Source organism: Eptesicus fuscus, chromosome 18 (genome assembly GCF_027574615.1).
Source record: "Eptesicus fuscus isolate TK198812 chromosome 18, DD_ASM_mEF_20220401, whole genome shotgun sequence".
In the NCBI taxonomy this organism is placed as follows: domain Eukaryota; kingdom Metazoa; phylum Chordata; class Mammalia; order Chiroptera; family Vespertilionidae; genus Eptesicus; species Eptesicus fuscus.
In genome coordinates, this window is record NC_072490.1 from 12,787,133 (window position 1) to 12,811,206 (window position 24,074).

At 48.8% G+C, this 24,074-nt stretch overlaps 1 protein-coding gene and 1 non-coding gene across 2 annotated transcripts in view; one reads left to right on the forward strand and one right to left on the reverse strand.

The window, feature by feature from the left end:
- TRIM71 (tripartite motif containing 71) overlaps positions 1–24,074 on the reverse strand; it is a 63,895-nt gene that overhangs the window by 21,302 nt on the left and 18,519 nt on the right.
- On the forward strand, positions 3,024–3,130 carry LOC129147184 (U6 spliceosomal RNA). The gene has a single exon (XR_008554510.1). It is a non-coding gene; the product is annotated as a U6 spliceosomal RNA (small nuclear RNA).

Sequence of the window (24,074 nt, forward strand, 5' to 3'; positions counted from 1 at the left end):
CCCAAGGGTCCTGGGTTCGATTCCGGTCAAGGACATGTATGTAAACTGGTTGCAGGCTCGGCGCTACTCAAGGAGCTGCAGTTAGTTTAAGCGGACAAGAGAAACCCACCAGGTGAACAAAGGGCAGAGGTGGACGTGGGGAGGGGCAGGGGGATTTGGGCGGAAGACAGCATTTCTCAGAGCCTTTGTGAAGCCATAAGAAGAAACATCTAATTTTTAAAGTATAAATACCGTGGCATCAAATACCCAGTGTGAGACAATATACACGGCAACTCCCAGGATGGCGGGGGGGGGAGACACGACACAGAGCTCCGCCTCTAGCTCATTCCATTTTGCCGGCAGTGAGAGAGCCTTGCTGGGCCTGCATCTGCTTCCTCCCCTGCCTTTCCCCGCTGCTGACAAACAAGTTCACGATCCAGGCCCCCAGTGCCTGCCTCTGGGGAAGCCAGCCCCGCAGCAGCTCCCTCACTCCAGCCAGATTCTGATCTTCAGGCTGGAGCCTCTTATCTCTGTCCCACCACATGCAGCCCGAGGCCCAATCATGGCCCGTGCCCACCAAGGCCAGCAGGGTTTGCTGCCCACAGCCTGGAGTCTCGCTCACATTTTTTGTTGATGATGTTGTTAATCCTCACCTGAGGATATTTTTCCATTGATTTTTTTTTTAAGAGAGTGGAAGGGAGGGGGGACAGAGAGAGAGAAGCACAGATGTGAGAGAGACACATCCATTGGTGATTGGTTGCCTCCTGCAGTGCCACCGGCCAGGCCTCACTCACATTTCTTGAAGGCTCTGACACTGGCCCACAGTGGCCAAAGGACACACATGCACTCGGCGTTTCCTGCAACGGACCGATCCCGGTTATGACACCCTTGAGGGGCACGTGGAACATGCCTGAATTGTGTTTTGGATTACTGCCTACCGAACGCTACTTTTTATCAAATAAACTAACTTACTTAAATGAAACTCGGGTGTTTAAAACATTCTTCCAGTCTAGAAATAAAAACTTCCACACCAGAAAAACAGGATGGTATAACCCACACAACAGACTATTTTTCAGCACTGAAAATGAATTCACGGACTGCTGCAATCACGCAGAAAAATCTCGAAGGCATATGCTTGGTGGAAAAAGCCAGAATAAAAAAATAACAGACTGCATAGTTGCATGTATATGAAGGCAAAACTAATCAGAGGTGGGAAGGGGAAAAAAAAAGCAGAGAAGTTGCAGGTAAAAACAGGAGTGACTGGAGGGCACTCAAAGCAACTGTTCTGGAGTGATGGAAATGCCCTAATATCTTGATGAGTACACAGATGTATACACAATTGTCAAAACTCAAATCGCAAATTTACAATCTATTTATTTTATTTTTTTTAATATATTTTTTTATTGATTTTTTAGAGAGGAAGGGAGAGGGATAGAGTTAGAAACATCACTGAGAGAGAAGCATTGATCAGCTGCCTCCTGCACACCCCCCCACTGGGGATGTGCCCGCAAACCAAGGTACATGCCCTTGACCGGAATCGAACCTGGGACCCTTCAGTCCCCAGGCCGATGCTCTATCCAGTGAGCCAAACCAGCCAGGGCTACAATCTATTTATTTTATGTAAATTTTAAAAATTGTATCTTTAAAAAAGGGTGAGGGAGCCCTGGCCAGGTAGCTCAGTTGGTTGGAGTGTTGTCCCATACACCAAAAGGTTGCGGGTTCGATTCCCAGTCAGGGCACATACCCAGGTTACAGGTTCAATGCCTAGTCAAGGCAGGCCCACACAGGAAGCAATAGAAGCTTCTCTCTCTCTCTCCCTCAAAATCAATTTAAAAACATACCTGCAGGTGAGGACTTTAAAAAAAAATTGTAAAAATTGGGGGGTTTGGGGGGGGGGGGTGACACACGACGACAACCTAGTGTTGATGGGGCGAAGTTGCAGGTATGGCACTCTTCCTAGCTAAGGACCTAATAAATACTCGCTGAGCCCATAAATGAGCTACTCCAATGGCCAGATGTAATTTACTTCGAATAGGTTGCTACCATTCTTCCCACAATGCTCCCACATTAGGCATTATTTCTCCTTTGCCCCCCCCCACTGTAAATATTATCTTAAGTTCTATCTCACAAGAGGCAGTTCTCGGACCCACTCCCTGGAGGTTTTTTGGGGGGGTGGGGGGAGAATGAGAGCCCCGAGTCCGATTTACAGCACCGCGGGCGGCCGGCGGTCATACAAAGCCGTATGAAATCATTAGTGTCCCAGCTGCCGCCCCTGCGTGCATCTGACCTCTGATGTACTAATGAGGGGCCCAGGCCGCTTCCAGCAGCAAATAAAATTGAGATGTGTTCCCAACACGGAGCTCACGGCCCACGGAAATCATAGATGTTTAAACAGCACCCGAAAAGGTAGGTTTCCGACCCAGACAACACAGTTTTCCTGTTGCCTCCGAGGTCACGGAAGCACGGCACGGGGGTTTAATCTGCTGTGTTCTGGACAAGAAGTCGGTGGCCGCTGGGAGCCTGGCTTCAAAAAAAAAAAAAAAAAAAAAAGGCAAGACGCTGTAGGTGGCCGTGTAACTCAGTCCTCCCTCACCTCTTAAACAGTGGGCCACATTGTGCACCTGAAACCTTTTCCCTCTCGAAAGGAGCAAAAGGGGGTTTCAGTTGCCCGTGTGGCGGAGATGATGTGCGCAGGTGGCGTTCAGCAAGGGAAGGCCCTCACACCTGGGGAAGGCTGTCTTGAGAAGGAAGCAGAAAATAAAAGACACAGAGAAGAATACCATTAATAACAACCATGTTTTAAATACCTTTTTATCAATTTCAGAGAGGAAGGGAGAGGGAGATAGAAACATCCAGGATGGGAGACAACACCGATCAGCTATACCTCCCCCGCACTGGGAATCAAGCCCAAAACCTGGACATAGTGCCCTGACCGGGAATCGAACCGTGACCTCCTGGTTCATAGATCCGCGCTCAGCCCCTGAGCCACACCAGCAGGGCACCAAAAAAAAAAAAAAAAAAAAAAAGCTTTAAAAACATTTCTAGTGCTCGCTTCGGCAGCACATATACTAAAATTGGAACGATACAGAGAAGATTAGCATGGCCCCTGCGCAAGGATGACACGCAAATTCGTGAAGCGTTCCATATTTTTTATAAAGTGATGAACAAAAAGATAGATACAGAGACAGTAAAGCATCAAACAGACTTTCAAATTACAGGGGGAAAGTTAGGGAGAGGAGGGGGAGTTATGAAATCAAACGAAGGACTTGTATGCATGCATATAAGCATAAAAAATGGACGCAAAACTCTGGGGGGTGAGGGCATGTATGGGTGTGGGGTGGGGAGGGGGTAATGGTAAGATATGTACATGATAGATCCTCCCTTCCCCCAACTGATGGATGGAGGTCTCCGGCCCTCTGTTTCATCTTTCAGTACACATATAATACCTCAATAAAAAAAAACTTAAAAAAAAACATTTCTAGGCGTTTTCTCTCTCCAGCGTGTAACACAATGAAAATTTCCGTTTCTCTCCCCATCCCAGCCAGTTCCACTCTCAAGTAACTGAAGATCTATCCTCGCAGCTGCCCTCCGCCGTGGGCAAGAAAAGGGTCCCCCCGTTCTGGCCTTCCAGGTGGCCCAAGTTTACATGCACTGTCACATCCGCTGACAATTTTAAGAGCAGGTTACCTTCCCGAGCACTGCCTGCAAATCAAGAGGTTAACCACGTATTTACTGCCGCAGGAATCTTGTCCACAGGCAGGACTTATTTAAACCGGGGAGGGGGCCAATCAAGGAAGCCCGTCGATGGCCTCTGTGAGTTCTCAAGGCCGCTAAGTGCCCGCTCCTCGGCAGGGGGCCGGGGGCGCGGGGCCGTGTGTGCCTGTGAAGCCTGGGGATTTGCGGCCAAGCCCCCAGCGCTCCTCAAAACCGCCCCCCCCCCCCATCGAGGAGCGCATTCCGTCTAGAGAACAGACACACGCCTGACAGCACCTCCTTTTCCCCCTCCAAGAAAATCAGCAGAGCCTTTTCAACAAGTCTCCTCTGTGGAGTAAAAGGCAAAGTGAGCAAGAGCAGAGGGGGGCTCTCCGAGCCAATCTCTAGGGCAACAGCTGGGAGCCAAAAGGAAAGGCCTTGGTCTTATCAAGACGTGGATTTCTTTTTTTTTTTTAAACCCTTTTCAAGCCAGTGGTTTGTTAGGCAATTAATTTAAAATTATCACATTCCTCTACTCCAACAATAGGAAACCTAATTCCACAACCGCCCCCCCACCCCACCCCCCCCCACACACACAAATGCCAAAGGGACACCAGTCACTGCCAGACTGGAGACTAGCTTTTGAAGAGTCACCTGTCGCCCTCCCTGGGAGTCACCAGAGGACTAGGAGCCCCGTGGCTGCTCCGCGGTGCGGGCAGTTGACCGGGTGGGTCTTCCCCCTCCTCCTCGCCCCACCCCAGAGAAAAATGCACACTGGAGACAGTCCGGAGATCTAGTAGGGACCTCGAGGGTCCTAGGTAGGGCATCGGTAGGGTGGGGATAACAGGGCAAGAAGACACTAAAACTAAGCAACACATCTCCGATTAAGCACAATTAGCACTTTTTTAAAGGCCCCCCCCCGCCTCCCCCCCCTTTTTTTTATTTAAAAGAAGGGTGTGGGAAACAGAAACCAAACTCAACAAAGGGTGGGGGACAAGAAGCCTAGGCAAACCAGTAGAAACTGGTCCCGCCGAGAGAGAAAAGAACTGGGTGGTAGAAAAGCTGCATTCCGATCTTAAGTGATGTGACCTGGGGAGGAAGGGCCCAACCTGCTCTGGAATCACCAGGGACGAACCGGGATAAACCCACCAACTGCAAAGGATCAATTCAGCTGCCAAACCAGACAATCAGGAACTGTGTCTCGGGGGGGGGGGGGGGGGGGGGGCCCTCCGCTAACGCCTGAAACGAAGCCCCGGTCCCTGGGAGTTCACCCATCCCTCTTCCCACAAGTGCACACAGCTCTTAACAGCTGTGGTCTTAACGGAGCCCTAATTACAGCCGGATCTGGCAAGGAGTCAGGGAACCCCCACACCCAGGCCAGCGGGATTTCAGGCCAAAAAAAAAAAAAAAAAAAATGCCAACTAACTAGTAACAAGATACGAGCCAGAAAACAAAAAGGTCGACGTTTGGGGACACTGCAGGCAAAAGCATGGGAGTCGAATGCCTTTAAGAAAGCCTGCGTCCCCCGGACCATTCATCAGACATTGTTTATTTATTCCCTCTAATAAGAGAATGGTGGTGGGATGAGAAGTAATCATTTCAACTCTCAGACGTGGAGCTTTCTCAGAAATCCCACTTCGTGCCAACAAGTGAAAAAGGGGAGGCATCTCTTCACACTGCACCTCAGGACTTAATGGGCGGCCTGCTGACCCCGACTCGACTCGGCAGGTAATGAAATCGGGACCACCCCCAGCGACTTCCATCTTCTACGGAGCTTCACCAGCACCCAAGCAGATACTCAAGGATCACTTCAAAACGATGACGAAAGCCAGACTTGATAGGAGTAGGGAGGGGAAAAAAATCACATTATACAGTCACGCCATCTAAAGTTTCAGGAGGAAAATAAAGGTGTGATCAGGTCTCTGCTTGGTCCTAAAATTCCACACTCGATTCATCTGGCCCTGGGTTGATTTAAAAAAAAAAAAAAAAGTCACCCTTACTTTGGCTAGCACCTAAACCAGGAAAAAAGAAGATACAAGTCAGGCGAAATAGAAGTATTTGACTAGGAGGAAGCCTCAAATAGGTGTGTTTTGAAATTCTGGCCTCATGTGGCTTTTTTTTTTGGTCCTTCTGCAACATTGATCCCACTGCACCTTAAACTCCCAGGGCCCTTCCTCCAAGAGGCGCTGGCCTGGGGGTCTCGAGCTGACCGGGCCCCTTTGTGGTCAGCTGTGGGGAGCCTCCTGGCTCTCCCAACAGTTCCCTCCTGGGTGGTCAACTTCCTGCTGTCGATTCAGCTCTTCTATACAAGGCCACCACATCCTTATCAAGGGTGCTGCGTTTACTGCTATTTTCTTCTTCTTCTTCTTTTTAAAAAACTGTTTACACTGGATTTAAGGCTCTGAGCAAAGGACCTTGAGAGATTAAAAAACAACTCGAGAAGTTTCTGGTCTCGGTTGGTCAGACTGGGGAGGTGCAGTCTGCTGGGGCCCGTCAGGGTGGAACTATTGACAGCACCCTGGTTCACTCTCAAACACGGCCGTTTTGGAAACCTGCTGGAGAGGATCAGTAAGACAAACGGGGAATTAACCAAAAGGCAGGAGAGCAGAAGCAGATAGGAAAATCCGCCATCCAGAAAAATATCGAACTTCCTGCGATTTACTGTGGTCCCCCCCCAAGGCAGGCCTGGGGGGTGGGCAGGTGTCGTCTAAGACTGGAATAGAAGGGGGACTAAGGTAGAAAGAAGACTTACAAATCCAAGTAAAAGGAACGACTTTAAAGGCAAAGCAGCACACGGTTCTTGGGCCCGAGGGTAGGAGAAGAATCTGGAGCCGACTGGAGGGAATTTAGCTGGAAGCTCAGGGCCAGACGGGAAATGGGAGAGGACAGAAGATTACAGTGACTGTTCCAGTCACCTAGACACGGAGAGACCAGAGCACAGCCTGGGGCCGCCTTGTGCTGAGGAGCTGAAAAACCTGTGTTCGAAACAGTGACGTGGGCCCCCTTCCGTCCCCAGCTTGTTGGGGTACGCTGGCTAACTGAGCTGTTTCTACCCATGAAACGGGGATAAATACAGTCCATCTCCTAGGGCAGTGGTCGGCAAACTCATTGGTCCACAGAGCCCAATATCAACAGCACCACGATGGACATTTCTTTCGAGAGCCACATTTTTTTAAACTTAAAACTTCTTCTAACGCCACTTCTTCCAAACAGACTCGCCCAGGCCGTGGTATTTTGTGGAAGAGCCGCAACTCAAGGGGCCCAAGAGCCGCATGTGGCTCGCGAGCCGCAGTTTGCCGACCAGGGTCCTAGTGGGTGGTGTTGGTGAAGAATTCTTAGGTGTCGAAAATCCGAAGGTTGGCCGGTTGTAACAGAAAGCAGAAGGGGGGTGTCCTGTCCAAGGGGTCCGGCGTGGTGAGCGGAGGGCAACTTAAATCAAACTCCAGGGACACGTTTGCAGGCTGGATGCCAGGCAGGTGTGACAACGGCTATACAGCCACCCCGGCTGCCTCTGGGACCAGCGTTCTCTGGGGCTATGTGCCCACTGAAAAGAACGTCGAGAGAGTCCATCGTCGAGAGAGTCCATCAAGAGCGGGAAAAGTGTCCTGGATGACAACCTCTGCCCTGTGGTCTCCAACTTCCTGTGGGGCCTCTGCCCCTCCAACTCATGACCAGTCAGATCAGCCTCTTTTAGCTTCCACCAACAACGAATGTCACTATATATTTTTAACAGGATTTCCCAATACACACATTGCACCATGCTTGGCCCTATGCCCTTGCCTTCCAAGAGGATAGTCCAGTAGGAGGGATGACTAAGGGCCGCAATTGCAGGATCGGGCTAAGGAAATCAGAGAGCATTGGGCCTGAGCTATTAATCTGGGCAGACTTCCTGGGGGAAGAAAAGTCTTGAGTGTAGTATAAAAGTATAAGTAGGAATAGGTGAGATGGAAGGTCCAGATGTACCGTGGCTCAGATGGGACAGTCCCCTGATGCTCAGCATCCCTTCCCTCCCCTGTTAAATCATGTGACCCTCCGAGATCATCCTTCTTCCTCCCCCTCCGCCCACCCCCAGCCAGAACCTTTGCTTGTGTTCCCCCAACCACCATCCCTGAACCTTTTTATTCTGGGACAAGAACAATTCCTAAGCATGCCACCCCTTTCCAGACCACCAGCGGGCTTGGGACTTGGTTTCCCAGGGTCTCCCTGATTCTACCATTGCTCTTCTACTGGTCTCTTCTCCATGCAGAGAGCACCTTTTTTTTTTTTTTTTAATATATATATTTTATTGATTTTTTTACAGAGAGGAAGGGAGAGGGATAAGAGAATTAGAAACATCGCTCCTGCACACCCCCCACTGGGGATGTGCCCGCAACCAAGGCACATGCCCTTGACCGGAATCGAACCCGGGACCCTTCAGTCCGCAGGCCGTCGCTCTATCCACTGAGCCACACCGGCCAGGGCCAGAGAGCACCTTTTAAAAAGGCAGACACAGATCCGATCGTAGGACTCCCCTCCTTATATGACAGCCCTCCAGCGGCGCCCCATCAGGAAGACACTCTGCCCGCCATTCCTTTCCTTAACACAAGCTAAAATTTGCTGACCATATTCTCTTCCACACCACACACACACACACACACACACACACACACCCTCCGTCACTTCATTCAACACTTCCCCTGACTGCCTAAACTGGTAGTACCATACTGGGTCCATCCCCTTTATCCTTACTGTTCGCTGGTTCACCGTCAGTCTCCTCACTGGAATGTAAAAGCACTGCAAAGACCAGGAATTTTCGGTCTTGTTCAGTGCATTCTTCCCAGACCCCAAAAGTGAGTGTCTGGCACGTGGAGGCTCAATAAACATGTGAATAACTATTTAGGTGCGATTAGCATTGGATCCCACCAGGATAAAAACCGTGGCTACAAAAAGTGACAGGTAATGTTGCCTAAATCTATCAGCAGCTCTGTAGGAAATCTCCAGAGTGGTGAATTGAGAGGTTCTGGCTCCCCGTTGGATCTTGTTTAGCCATCTATCTATCTCACTAATGCCGGATGAAAAATACCCACCCTTCTCCCATCGCCACCCCCCCTCCCAAAAAAAACCACCCAAAAACAAAACATGTAAATGGGAGACTGGGTGGGAGGTATGATAGAAAATCATGTTCCATAGTTTGCAGTTCTAAAATTGTGAACAGAAATCCAATTCCCATCTGGGTGAGTTTATGAACTTCTAGAAAAGCCACCTGCGGCCAACTGAAAATGGCTGCACATTTTTGCTATTCTGCTCATCAAAATGTGTGGTCTGGCCCTAGCTGGTTTGGCTCAGTGGATGGCGCATCAGAACTGAAAGGTCCCAGGTTTGATTCCAGTCAAGGGCACATGTGCCCAGGTTTCGGGCTCGATCCCCAGTAGGGGTTGTGCAGGAGGCAGCCAATCAATGATTCTCTCTCATCATTGATGTTTCTATCTCTCTCCCCTCTCCTTCCTCTCTGAAATCAATAAACAAACAAACAAACAAAAAATGTGTGGTCTGTTCCCCTTCCCTTGAATCTGGACTGGTTTTGCAGCTTGCCTTGCCTAGTCAAATATGATAAAAGTTATTCCAATAACAAATAGGACAAAAGACTCTCTCAGGGCTGAGTCCCATCTACCTATAGAATCAAAATACATCTACTTAAAAAAGATAAAACAGCCCTAGCTGGTTTGGCTCAGTGGATAGAGCGTTGGCCTTCGGACCGAGGGTCCCGGGTTCGGTTCCGGTCTAGGGCACATGAACGGGTTGCTGGCTCGATCCCCAGTAGGGGGCATGCAGGAGGCAGCCAATCGATGATTCTCTCTCATCATTGATGTTTCTTCTCTCTCTCTCTCTCTCTCTCTCTTCCTCTCTGAAATCAATAAAAATATATTTTTTTAAAAAAGAAAAAACAGCCCTAACTGGTTTGGCTCAGTGGATAAGAGCGTCAGCCTGTGGACTGAAGGGTCCCAGGTTCGATTCTGGTCAAGGGGCATGTACCTTGGTTTCGGGCACATCCCCAGTAAGGGGCGTGCAGGAGGCAGCTGATCGATGTTTCTCTCTCATCGATGTCTCTAACTATCCCTCTCCCTTCCTCTCTGTAAAAAAATCAATAAAATACAAATAAAAAATAAAAAAGATAAAACAGCTTTTTGCAGTATAGGAGCTGAGGGCTAGGTTTTCCTGCTGACTAATCCTTTCCTTTCATTAAAGTGTAGGATATTCAAGGTTCCTTCCTAGCTCAGCCCATGTCTAATTCCATCAAAACTTGATTCGTGGCCCTAGCCGGTGTGGCTCAAGTGGACAGAGTGTCGGCATGTGGACCGAAGTGTCCCGGGTTTGATTCCAGTCAAGGGCACATGCCCAGCTTGTGGGCCCGACGATCCCCAGAAGGGGGCGTGCAGGAGGCAATCAATCAATGACTCTCATCATTGATGTTTCTCTCTCCCCCTTCCTCTCTGAAATAAATAAAAATTAAAATTAAAAAAAAAATAAAGTTGATTCATGGATTCAGTTCCAGAGCCTTGGTCAGGCAGCAGCCATGGAGGGGAAGCCAGAGGAAAAATCAGATGCCGAAACCCCAGGAGCTGATGTCAACCTCTCAAAGTGACTCAACAGCCCATGAAGCCTGCGTGGAAGCACCTTTTCCATGCCTGAGACTGTATCTATCAACCAGACGGTTCTCCAGAAATAACTACCCGTGGGATGTGGTGGAAAACAAAACCATTAAATGGGGGAGGGGGGAGTGTTAAATCCCCAGTAAGCTTCCAAGGGGGCCAGCCCTAAGAGGTCTTTCCACGGGTGTCTCCCCTAAGCCACCGTCTCTCCCACGCACTTGGGACAAACCCAACTCCAGATGGGACGTGTCCGTGGTCCAGAGCTCTGATCTCTTCCATCACCACCGGCCCAACGTGATCTCAGGAAATGCTTTAACCTCCACGTTTTCTCAGGAAAAAGAAAGGGCGTCCCTTTTCTCCCGTAAACAAGAACCTTTACAAGTGACAGGATATTATCTCTCTAGGTTCAAGCCACCCAGCTAGGAATGAGGCACTTCCTTGAAAAGACCGCTGATTTATGGCACCGTGTTTAAGATGGGAAGCAAACTAAATGTCCGTCAAGAGGGGGCTGGCTAAATCACTGTTAGATAGATTGATTACTGGGTACCCCACAAAAGAACCGAGTTGCTCTGGGCCCGTGGAAATGATCTACCAAATGATTATGGAAAAAGCAAGGAGTAACGTACGTAGAATGCTACTGTTTGTGTAAAAGGGGGGGGAAAAAATGGGTACAAGTATTTCTTGCTAACCAAATCTATAGAGGGATACCTGGGTGTGGCTTGGGTATCACAGAATACTTTTCACGCCCAACCGGGATGTGTTTATGTAGTAACGTAGGACTTCACAAAATGGCAAATACTTTACTATTCCCTTCACATTCCTAAAATATTTGCTAAGATAAGCTACACATTTGTTTATGCTAAATAAATAACAACACTAGATAAAAGCAAAATATGGTGTATATAAAACCGTTCATAGTTATCTCTTAGTTAGGATGACCAGCAATGCAATCTTCTTTAGTATTTTGTAAATTTCCATAGAGGGCATACAGGGTGGGCTTAAATGAAGCACAGGGCTCTCCCTGGAGGAGGTTCATTACCCAAGCTCTGTCAGACCCAGAAGGAATTTAATGGCAAACATTAAATTTTCTAGGATCAGGCCCAAAGGCATTAACTGGCTTACTCCTCCTCACAGCCCTGAGGTAGCTGCTGTTATCCTCATTTTACAGAAGAAGATACTGAGGCATAGACAGTAACTTGCCCAAGGACACAGGTAGAAAGTGGCAGAATCTGCTCCAGAGTCGACTGTAGAAACCACTAGGCTTTGCTGGCTCTACTAACAGCAACACTTCCCTCCCCCACCACTTTGAAATACTCACCTCTACCTCCATCTCTACCCAGCTAGGGTTTTGTAATCTGTGGGTAGGCATTTTTATCTGTGTGACAACAATCACTGCAAGCGGCCTCCAATTGATTTTATTTTTTTCACCACTCCCAAACTCAACAACCCTCGATGGTTCCCCACTGCCTACCTATAGGTTGGGAATAAACTCGTTGAGTTGAACATGTCTGACTTTAACAGCACATTCCCAGGGCACTAGAACATGAACTTAGTATGCTAAAACCTCTGGCCCAATGTTCTCATCTTATTTTGGGGCCCCTGCTCCTAAATGCTCACCTCTGAGGGCCCCACCCTCCTCCTAGTTCGCTCCTAATACCTCACATTTCTATACAACCCCCTCAGGCATAACCCAGCAGTGGACACGTGGTGAGGCTGGAAAAACCTATTTATCTGCCTCCCGTCCCCCACCTCCCCCTCTGATCAGAGGGAAGGAACACAGCTCTCAATGTCCTTCTCCAGGATGTGCCCCCAGGGGCTCCAATTTAGGCCACAACACTGTCCCTGTCCCTAATTTCACTCATGGCCCCACAATCCAAAAGGCTACCCTCCTCCTCCCAGGGGATCTGTGATCAATTTAGTCCAAGGCTTACAGCCAATCGTATAATAGATGGGTCCAAGATGGCAGCTGGTCCAATACAGAACCTTTTGTTCTCAGAGGTTCCTGCCAGCAGGCTCCAGCAAGAGGGTTGGGTCCAGGCACATTCTCCCCCCCCCCCCCCCACTGAAGAGCTTCTTGCAAGCAGGAAGTGGGGAGAAAATTCCTTCCCCGTGCCTGACTGGTAAAATCAGCTTTCCCTTCTTTCTTTTCCCCTTTTCGCAATTTTGATTCAAGACCCACCCCCTTCCCATTTTGTCACCCTGAAATCCTTATGGTTCCCCAAATTACATTTTCTGATTGTCACATAAGATTTTCATTCATTTAAATCAGAATTTCCCCATCCCTCTCATAGGTGACAGCTCCAATATCAGTACTAATTGGAATAAAAGGTGAAGATTTTAACACCAAGAGACTTTGAAAAACTTTGTGTTTAAGTTGAGTGAATTCCCTGAAGGAGGAGGAAAGGCATACCATCCAAGTGGATTCTGCATTTGCTTATTGTTGATTCAGCTCTTTCTGTTAATTGTATTCAGCATTATTACTAATTGGAGTCATCTTATTACCAATTGTAATCCTCCAGGTAATTGTAAGCAGAAATTTAAATTTCAGGATCCACTTGGGAATTTTTTAAAGTCTGAGTGGGGGTGGGGAGAGGAAGGGAAATCTAACATTTATCAAAAATAAACAAACTTTTCCCCATTCCAACCAAGAAACATGGTCAAGAAGGTTTTAAAATGCAGGAGGTTGAACTAGTGACATTTCCAGTCACGTTTTAGGAAAGGAAGCTTTTATAATGGCCTGTCAACAAAAGTGCTTAAAACACACACACACACACACACAGAAAGGTAGAGAGGGTTGTTTTAAACATTCTTTTTTTTTTCATTTTGTGTAGTTTGATAAATACTTTCTCTATTAAAACCTCTCCCCTACTCGCACCTCAGGGACTTCTAATTTGATGGGGTTGGGTGGTGGGGGAGGAGAAATGACTTGAGATTTCGGGATTTGATCAATGCAACATGTTAGGGGCAGAGCGCAAGGTCAAAAGGAAATGATTAATCCCACAAGAGAAACAGGCAGGCGGATGGGGCAGGGAATGGCTTCCCTACAAAACCCCCACTAATAGGTCAACAGATAGTCTGGATGGCAGGGTTTTCTCCCCTAACCCATTCTCGGGACTTCATCTTCAAACACATTTTTTGAAATCCAGAGATCTTTAATCTGCACCAGCTCGTTGTCCTGAGAGGTTATTTTTATTTGCCCATTAACATTCCGGGTATGGCCAAAGGGGGTCCAGAATTAAGCAGGAGGGAGAATGACTCCAGTCATCTGGATGACTCCGCCACTCTGTGACAATCTCCATTAACCAGAGGGAACCCGCCGATCATTAACGGAGATGGGGATATTTTAGGCCTACTTAAAAGAAGTTACCAGTGAAGGCACACAATATCCCTTTGAAATGGTATGACATCAACACTCTGAAAGTACATAAACGGGTCAAAACACAAGAGGAGGGGGAAGGGGAATGCCTTACAAAAATCCTTTGGAAAACAATTTTCCTCTTAGCTTTCCTCCTTCCCCAATGCCTCCTAGGGAACCACAGGCAAAAAAAAATGTGTCCGCCTAATTACCGATGCAAATTCCACCCTCTAATCACTGCATTCTCCACTACAAATCCCAGATTTGCCACGGGGCTGGCATTTAAACAAGCTCAGAGCGGCCTCAACACCTTTCTGCCCCATTACCTACCTCATCATCCCCCAAGAGGCAGATACACAGACTTCACCACCAAGGGTCTCAGCCACAGGCTGGGGGGGCCTGCTCTGGTCCACTTTTCAAAGCGTATATGGGACCAGATGACCAGATGACCATCTTACTTTAAAAGTCACTGAAGACATCCCCCAAGAATGCGTTAAGCCACAAAATCTTAAAAGCTAGGGGGAAGCGACCCTCGATTTGTGTGTGCACACCTTTCTGGTCCCGGACTTTTTTTTTTTAAGTTAAAATCCACAGACAATGCACACTCCACTCTGCCACTTCCACACCAGCCAAAATAAGTGAAGGGGAAAGAGGCAGGTTTATCTGGTAAAACAGGCATGGGTTAACGTCGGAATAAGGATTAGAACGTGGGCCTCAAATTAAGGTGTTTACAAATTAGCAGGGAGGGAGGGTTGAGGGAACCCCACAATGCCAGGTTTATCATCTAAGGCAGGTAAAGAGGACTTGGCTCTGCCTTCCCCCATGAAAAAAGGATGTTTAACCAAGACTTCATAGCTGCACTTCCCCCCCCCCCCAACACACACACACACACACACACACACACACACACACGAGATCCGGTTCCTTCTGACCTTGTCCATCCAAACCGGTGGCCCATTTTCTAACCCGCATGGCTTTTAAATTGCAGCTATCATGCTCTCACTCCCCTAGCTCCGTGGTCGGCAAACTGCGGCTCGCGAGCCACATGCGGCTCTCTGGCCCCTTGAGTGTGGCTCTTCCACAAAAATACCACGGCCCGGGCGAGTCTCTTTTGAAGAAGTGGCGTTAGAAGAAGTTTAAGTTTAAAAAATTTGGCTCTCCAAAGAAATGTCCATCGTTGTCCTGCTGATATTTGGCTCTGTGGACGAATGAGTGTGCCGACCACTGCCCTAGCTCTATACTTAAGGCCCCCCTGGCCTCTCAGGGTTCGTGTTCCCAAGATCCACTTCTCTTAAAATTCTCCTTGAGAATTTTTTTTAAGTAGCATCTTAACCCTTACCCACCCCCAGACACTATGGCTGCAGGGGGAGCTCACTGATTGGGGTTTGGGGATATGGATCCCATGTTGGGCAGCGGCCCATCGCACTGCAGGGTGATGGAGCCACAGAAGGCGTGCCTGGCTTTCGGGTTTTCTTGCAAACTTGGGCCCCAGCTCCATCTCCACTGGGTCCACCTCAGCTTGGCTACTGCCCCAGGTTCATACAGCCACGACTAGGGAGCCAAGCGGGAAAGGCGGCAACAATGAAGACAGGGGCACTTCAACATTGCCTGGCGACAGAAATGCCACCGTGGACGTCTGGCTCATGAGTGAAGTAAAACAGATTTTTGAGCCTCGCTTCCCCAAAGGAGCACGAAAAGCAGCAATCTTCTGGACATGTGATGACGGAGGCAGCAAACAATTAGCAAAAACCATCTCCTTGTGTCTTTGGAGGGGGGCCCTTCCAGCAGCCCCGTGACCAGATGACTCAGGCCCCCATCCCTCCAGGGAATCGGGGATAGAAGACCAGCTGACTTCTGGAAAGACAATGATAAGAGTTTATGGGCCAGATCTGGTGGAACGCCCTTGTCAGGATTCCTCGGCCCTGCAGAACCAAGAAGGCAGGGGGAGAGGCACCCTACCCTGGGGTGTGGGCCTGACAAAGCACACAGCTCAGCTTTGTGTAGAGAGGAGTGCGCCTAATCATCATCCCTTTTTAACAAATAAGGAAACTAAGGCAAAGAGAGAGAGGAACTAACTTTAACTTGCACAAGGTCACGTAGCAGGGAGTGGTGCCGTGCTCTTTGACCTTTGACACTCTGGCAGAAACGTACACCCAGGCACATGACCGCCGACCCTTGAACCACACGGGTCTAACCTGCGCAGGTCCACCTCTACACATGGGCTTTTTCAAAAAATGTGCCTAGTACTATACGCGTGTTTTCTCTTGTGATTTTCCCAGTAACCCTCCTCCTGCTTTACTGTAGAATACGGTATGTTAACCCTTTGCACTCGCTTGCTTTTTTCTCGATTCCTTCATTCTACTCGGGATTTAATTTTTTAAATACCCCAGATCTGCCGAAACCAGTTTGGCTCAGTGGATAGAGCATCGGTCTGCGGACTGAAGGGTCCCAGATTCGATTCCGGTCAAGGGCATGTACATTGGTTGCGGGCACATCCCCAGTGGGGTGTGTGCAGGAGGCAGCTGGTCAATGTATCTCTCTCATCGATGTTTCTAGCTCTCTATCCCTCTCCCTTCCTCTCTGTGAAAAATCAATAAAATATATTAAATAAAAAATAAATAAATACCCCAGATTTTACAAAGCGCAGCAGTAGAATAAAAAAAACTGGAGTTTCTTTTCATACAAACTTATTTATTTGGATTTTTTTTTATTTCAAATTATTGATACATTCAAAGAGTAATTTTAATCTCTATAATTTTTCACGGTGTGATATTTTCTGAAACATTCACCCACCTGAAGACCTGGTTTACATTCACATGTTGCGCAACTATAAATCGTCTCTCTTCTTCCTCTCCTCTGATTTTTCTGTTAGAACAAACAACACAATCTTTGTGTTTTTTGTTAGGGTGAGGTGCGATTATATGGAGCTTTCCATCTAAACGTTGCTCTAAGTTAGTGGATAATAATCTACCCCTGGAAGTTAGTGTACCATCTCTGAATTCTCCAACAAGATCATGTACTAGTTTCCTAATAAACTTCACATGCGTTACCGGTTTTTCATTTTTTTCTTTTTTGGCATCAGTTGAGACGGCATTTACATTTTACTTGTCCTTTCGTGCTAATGAAAACAAGAAAAGATACTGGAAAAATAGACAAAAACCCCCCTTCCCCCCCGCGGTGAAACTACGTGTCGAGTGTGGCTCAACATACGAGCTGCTACCGATGCTAACCGTGTCGAGTCACACTCGACATCCGAGTGCAAAAGGTTAACACACAGAATATACGAAATGTGTGTTACTGGGGAAGGCTCTCTGGTCAACAGATTATTAGCTTTGAGGGAGCCACACGTTGTGCGTGGATTTGAATGCTTGGGTGGGGGGGTCACTGCCCCTAACCTCAGAGTCGTTTGAGAGTCAACGGTGCTTCTAAAAGGTGTGCTCTCACAACTGAAGAGAACAGAGCCCCATGGAGAGCAACCCGCGCCAAGACGCAGAGGCCAGTGTGGGAGGGGGCCGACCTCTTCGGCCCTCAGCACACTGATCTGTCACAGGAGGAAGGGGCTGCATCCAACACGGCACTATGCTGAGCCCGTAGATACACCTCGTATGCTGGCCGAACGGGCTGGTGTGGCACGTTAGGTGCCGAACGCCTCCCTGTATCGTCATATTTAAAAAGCACAACCTAAGGAACCATAGGGTGTATCACCACGTTACCGATGGAGGAAACGGAAGTCTTGTCCAGGTCCCATGACTGGTCCGCAATTTTAACACAAAAACCTCATGACAAGACCCCCAAGGCACTCGATTCTCTCACAGGGCTGGGCCAGTTAACATTATTAGCCCACAATAGGCACAACTGGTCTATAATCTCCTATTCTGCTCAGCTATCTAGTGCCCACAGCTTTTATGCAAAGTTTTGTTTGTATCTGCGAGTAACCCTGAACAACTAACTCCCTACAGATCTGCTGGAGTGTGCAAAAGGCACACAAATGGATTTCTACTAGCGCTCCCTGCTTTACAGGCAGGACTGAAAAGAGGATGAAGGGAGGAAAGAAAGAAGGGAAGGAGGGAGAATGGAGGGAGGGGAGGAGGGAGGCTGCTGCCTGCAGTGGTAGCAGGAGCTGCTCAGCCAGGCGAAGGCTTGGGGACATCCTGGAACGCGATGAGAGCCTCGCCGTTCGCCGGGGCTCCTAGGGATTCCTACATCTCTGTGAGGTTTTCGTGGGTTAGTTCTGCATCAGGGTACGAGCCAATTACCTCCCACGCGTCACCCTGGACAGTGAATGGCAGCCCTGGCTTAAAATGACCGTAACTCCTCCCTCCATAGCACAGTAGCAGCTGTTTCAGTACAATCTCCAAGTGAAAGGGATACCTGGGGGGAGATGAGTCGCCTTTGAGCATTCCCCTTTCATTTGTCAAAGGCTGCTGGGGAGAAGGGGAGGTAAGATTAATTCAAGGCGGCCTTTGCCGCCGGAGTTTAAATGAAATGACATCGGAGGACTTACAGGGAAGAAATAATAATAATACTGACTTTTTACCCTTTCAAGGAAACATGGAGACGATAAAAATAATACTGGGATATAGTGCACAGTGTTTTCCTAATAAATTTTTAAAATCCCACCAGAGGATGTGCTTTTATTGACTTGAGAGAGAGAGAGAGAGAGAGAAAGGGAGAGAGAGAGAGGGAGAGGGTGAGGGAGAGAGAGAGAGAGGAAGAGGGAGAGAAACATCGACGTGAGAGTGAAGCGTTGATCGGTGGCCTCCCAGAAGGTGCCCCATCTGGGGAATTGAACCTGAGACCTTTTGGCTGTATAGGACAACACTCCAACCAACTGAGCCACACTGGCCGTGGCTAGTACACAATTCTCCAGGGTAGAATATAAAATAGTGTAGCTCTAAAAGGATTTAAATGAATTCTACACTATCCAGGTGGGCGAGTAAGGTCTGGGTTTTTGTTGTTTTGTTTTTGAGGGGCTACCATCATTCCCCCAGTCAGAGGGATGCCTACCTTTCCACCTTCCCAGGAGCTGCCCCCAGGTCCTCCTCCCAAAACGTCCCAGGGGCCAGGAGGGCCCCATGCCTTACAGACAGGTACCTGGCAGGCCTCCAGGTAGCTGCCCTACAGCTTAACAGGTGATGCCAACTGGCAGCGAGACCAGCAGCTGAAGACCCAGCCCTAGGCAACTGTGTGGACACAGAATTTGGCACCAGTGTCCAGTCCCAGAGCAGCTAACCTAGTTCCAGCTGCTTTTATGTGTGTGGAAGCAGAGTTCTGCATGCAGTGACCGCAGGGAGTTTCGCTCCAATGCAGGCCAAATAAAACGCCTTGCCTTCATTTACGCGTCTAACTTGGATTTTTCATCCCAGGGTCATTAAGGTTGGAGAACTTTGGGGCTATGGAGTAGTAGTATCTTAGAAACATAATGTCCCTCTCCTGGACCCTCTTTTCACTTTTTTATTAAAATAAATTTTATTGATTTTTTTTTTTTTTTTTACAGAGAGGAAGGGAGAGGGATAGAGAGCAAGAAACATAGATGAGAGAGAAACATAGATCAGCTGCCTCCCGCACAACTCCTAATGAGCATATGCCCACAACCACGGTACATGCCCTTCACCAGAATCGAACCTGGGACCCTTTCAGTCCGCAGGCCGATGCTCTATCCACTAAGCCCAAATGGTTAGGGCCTGGACCCACTTTTCAAAGGTGGCTCAGAGGAAGGGGTGGCTACAAGTCTAATAAAGTTTTGGCTTAAGGACGGAGAAACACCCAATAATATTAAGTCATGTATTATCAAGGGCTGCTTAAATCAGGGCATCTGACGATAAACAGGTGTAACAACTCAGATGCACTCACTTAAATAGAGGTAAATGAAATAGAGATATTTAATGGTTGACCATTGGGGGGTTAAATGCCAACATAAAAAAATAAAACTGCTTGGGACTCTGCAGCGACCTTAAATCCCCTCCCCGGGGTACCATTTAAATCTATTTCTCAGAGGCCACCTCAGGTGCTTGTTAAAAAATGCAAATTTGAGCCTCACCCGGGTTTTAAAGAATCTGAATCTCAGTGGGGTAGAGAGTCCCAAGGGTTACCGACTCCTCCCATCATTATTAAAATGGGGAAAGGCTGACTTAAATAATGACACAAGAAAACATCAGCAAGCTCACTAAAAAAATACTTCTGGCATAAAATACTCCTGCTAATAGTTTAGGACACTTGTTTTTGTTTTGTTTCACCTCCAGGCACCTTTTTAAAAATGCATTATCTGGAGTTATTTGCATAACATTAAACCCGGGAGGATTTAAGGAGCGTTTCGAGGGCAGGGCCCAGATTAACCCGTGGCTTTCTGGGTCGCCCCGGCACCCTCCCACCTTCCCAGAAAGCAGAGACAAGAGTGTGCAGGGAGGTTCTAATGCGCCTTCCCAGAATGTTACTTGTCCTTGGCTGGGCTGGAACAGAAAACCCAGCGGGGCAGCCCACTTCCCGGGGAAGATTAAACACAGTTAATTAAAACCCTGCAGAAGGGGAGGCCGGGGGGATTAGGGAAAGGAGGGAGCTGCTAGCAGAGGTGATGCCTGCCCCCGAGATTTCCTTTCCCAGAGGCTTTGCGCTCAACCACGATTGAACGTGCTGAGCACCCAGGGCCATCCATCCATCCATCCATCCATCCATCCATCCATCCCATTGAGACAGATCCCGGTATGCCTTGGGAAAGGCCCCTCTGTAAAGCCTGTTCCCAAGAGCTGGGCAACCAGAAATGCTTTTTCATTAAAAAAAAAAAAAAGTAAGCTTAGCCCTGGCCGGTTTGGTTCAGTGGATAGAGCATCGTCCTGCGGACCGAAGAATCCCAGGTTCGATTCCTGGTCAAGGGCACATGCCTGGGTTGTGGGCTCGGTCCAACGTGTAGGAGGCAGCTAATCAATGATTCCCTCTCATCGGTGATGTTTCTCTCTCTCTCTCTTCCTCTCTGAAATAAATAAAAATATATATTTTTTAAAAATTAAGCTTAAAACTCCCAATGAAGGAAGCTATGGATACTGGGTAGGCAGAGAGTTTCCTCTGACGTGCAATAATCACTCAAGCCATTAATTAGGGTCCCCTCCTATTTCTCCCCACGCTATCCCCGCAGCCCACATCTGGGGGACAGAAAGCAGAGGGTTCCCCCAGGAGGGTGGGGTCCTGCCCCTCCTGGATTCCCCTGCCATACAAACTCCGTCCCACCTTGTCCAACCTTGCCCAGTCAGCGTCTCCAAACCCAAACCAGGCTGGAGGGAATTGAGCCACCAAGGCCAGGGAATCCCACAAAGCTTCCCACCCCACCTCTCAATTACAGAAGACCGAGAGAGCACCCACCAAAGAAAAGCATCTGTTAAGCACCTAACTGCCCAGAGTCCGGGCAAAGATTCCTAGGGGCCTAGCCCCTGCCCTGGGAGAGGGTCATTTATGACCATTAAGGCCAGAGTGAGGCAAGGCTCCCAGAGGCCCATAAAACTCCCAGGGAAGGAAGTGGGGATTAACCACTTCCTCCCACCCCTCAAGAAGGGGTTTCAGGCTCTACACCAAATTGCAGAAGAGCGGGTTCCCTGGAGGGGGTGGGGAGTCGGGTCAGAAGATCCTACACCTCTCTACACCAGGGGACAGGGCTAACCCTGGGGTTTCTCAAAATGGCTTTGATTTTCACAGATGGGGCTTTGTAGTCCTGGCTTTGCCCCAGCAGCTCTGCAAGGCACATTCTAGCCGAGCCTGCTCGCTGCCCCTCGGCACAGGCCTGGACTCTGTCCAGGGAGGGACAGAGCGTGCATGAGAATTACGTGTTTGTTTGACAAGTACCGCCCTGGCACAACGGCTCGATTCTTCCACATACTCATCAGGCCAGACTGATTGGATGGAGAACTGTCACTATTCTGGGCAGTCTACCCCCCCCCCCCCCCCGTCATCTTTCACTCCGTTATTGTTGTTTTTTAATACTGAAATTGATTTCAGCAACTTTCCTACCCAAATCAAATCAACGATGAACAACTTACAAAGCATGCCGAATCACACGCAGAAACAAGCATGGGTCGGGAAAGGAAAAACATGCCAGTGAGACTTCCCAGGCTGGGACCATGAGTTTGGCCCCGAGCTTCCTGGCAGTCACAGCAAAATGAGCAACACTGTACAATTATGTCATCGTCAAACCACCCCTTAGAGAGCCAATGCTTTTTCCTGGCAGCAAATCCTACAGAGTAGTAAATGCCGCTCCTGGGCAGCCCCAAACACACAGCTAGAAACACACAGATATAACCTGCTCTCTGGGCTGTGGAAAGCCCTGCTAAAAACCCTACAGGAACCATGTTTCTTGTGCCCAGAACCAAAGGAGTTGTGCATCCTAAAAACCCTCCTCCAGAAACCCTGGGAATAGGACTAGGATGGGGCAGGGGGGATGTGTCTTAATGGGACACGCCACCCCCATAAACACACTGGCCTGTGGGGCACTAAGACTCCACGGAGTGTTTGGCAGCAATGGACCTGGAATTGGGGAGCTTGCTCCCTTCCTGGCTGGCATTCGGTTTCCAAGGTGAGCATCCATCTCCCCATCCCATTGTTAGCCAGGACACCCTCCCTTCCTTTACCAGAACCTGGTGATGGGGGGGGGGGTGGGGGCGGGTTAGGGTTGGAGAGAGCCAGAGGGGTCCTATTCCAGGTATAGTGTCCTGTGACAAATTGCTGTCACCTACAAAGAACCCTACAAAGGTCTGTAGGACCCAAATGCAGAGTCATGGGCAGGGATGGGGGGGAATGTCGGTCTCGATAGGACTGTCAGGCTAGCATTACCATTAAACAACAACAACACTTCCCAGTTAAAATTTCAGACCATTTTTAGTATAAATCGGCACCAAATACTCGTGGGGCATAATCATACTTTAAAAATTATTTACTGTTGCCCTAGCTGGTTTGGCTCAGAGGATAGAGCGTCGGCCTGAGGACTGAAGGGTCCTGGGTTCGATTCCAGTCAAGAGCACTTGCCTGGTTTGTTGGCTCGATCCCCAGCAGGGGGTGTGCAGGAGGCAGCCGATCGATGATTCTCTCTCCCTTTCCCTTCCTCTCTGAAATCAATAAAAAATATGTATTTTTAAAAATATTATTTACTGTTGATGAACTGGGTGAGACGGAGGGGGAAGGACTAAAGCGGGCAATGCTGGTCGGAGGCTTCCTGGTGAATCCTGGGGGTCCCAGTTAGGTGAGACCCCACAAATCCCGAACTTTAATAAACATATTAAGCCAATGAATAGGAATAAGCACCAATCATCTTAGTAACCGTTCTTAATGGGGGAGGTTAGTTTGATTGTGCTTAAAACAAAATCTCGCTCTTACTCCAGCTCAGGGGGTGACTGAGAGGGGAAGCCACCAGTCATGGCCAGGGCTGACCCCCCATCCCAGCTCCCACGTGAGCCCTGAGAACTCCCCAGGAACGGGAGACAGAAGGCTTCCAGGGTGCTCGCCACTCAAGCCTAGGCGATCAACATTCCAGGAGGCGGCCATTCCCGCCCTTCAGGAGGAACAAAGAGCCCGGGGAGGAATTCCTGCTGCCCCAAGCCTGGGGGGTGGGGTGGTATCCAAACAAAACTGGGCAGAAAAAAAGTGTCCTGTCCTCCCCCCCCCCCACCCCCACCCCCCGCCCCGGAGCCCTAAGAAGCCCATTCCCTCCAAGTCAGAGGAATGAGGAGGCCAAGGCACAGCTCCCGCACGGATATTAAAATCGGACCCTATCAATGTGGCGTGCAATTTGGGGGCCGAGTCTCCAACTGCAATGGAGTAAAGTTCGAGAGGGAAAAATCTCTCCAGGACACAAGCCAAACCTCTGAATGTAATCATTAACTTTATCTTGAGGGTCTTCTTTGTATTCATGCTATGGACTGGCTCTTACTGTAAAACCAATGCAAACATTTTACTGTCTTTCCAAACACAGAAGGTGGGTTTTGTTGGCCTGGTGTGTGTGTGTGTGTGTGTGTGTGTGTGTGTGTGTGTGTGTGTGTGTGTTTCAGCTGCAGCTTCTACATTAGCATAGGAGATTATTTCAGGGAGGTCCCAATCAAAGGTCCCTTTTGCTGGAGACGTGGGCTTTCAAAGGCCTCAGTTAAAGAAGTGTGGGGACAGGCTTACTCAACTACAACTCAAGGTTGTCTTTTGCTGGGAGGCCGAGGTGCTTCCGAGGGTGGCGAGGTGAGTCCGAGGGTGAAAAGCACCCTTCATCATCCCCAACCAAAGGTTTTCAATGGGGCCCAGCAGCTCCCGAGGGCCCTGTTTGCGTTAACTCCGTAAACACGGGTTGAACATTTGCTTTGCAGATAAAGTTCTAATCTGCCAGTGAGGTAGGTCCTCAGTGAAGTGCTTTCCTCAGAGGCTCCCCGGTCTTTCTTCCTGAAGCACCACTACAG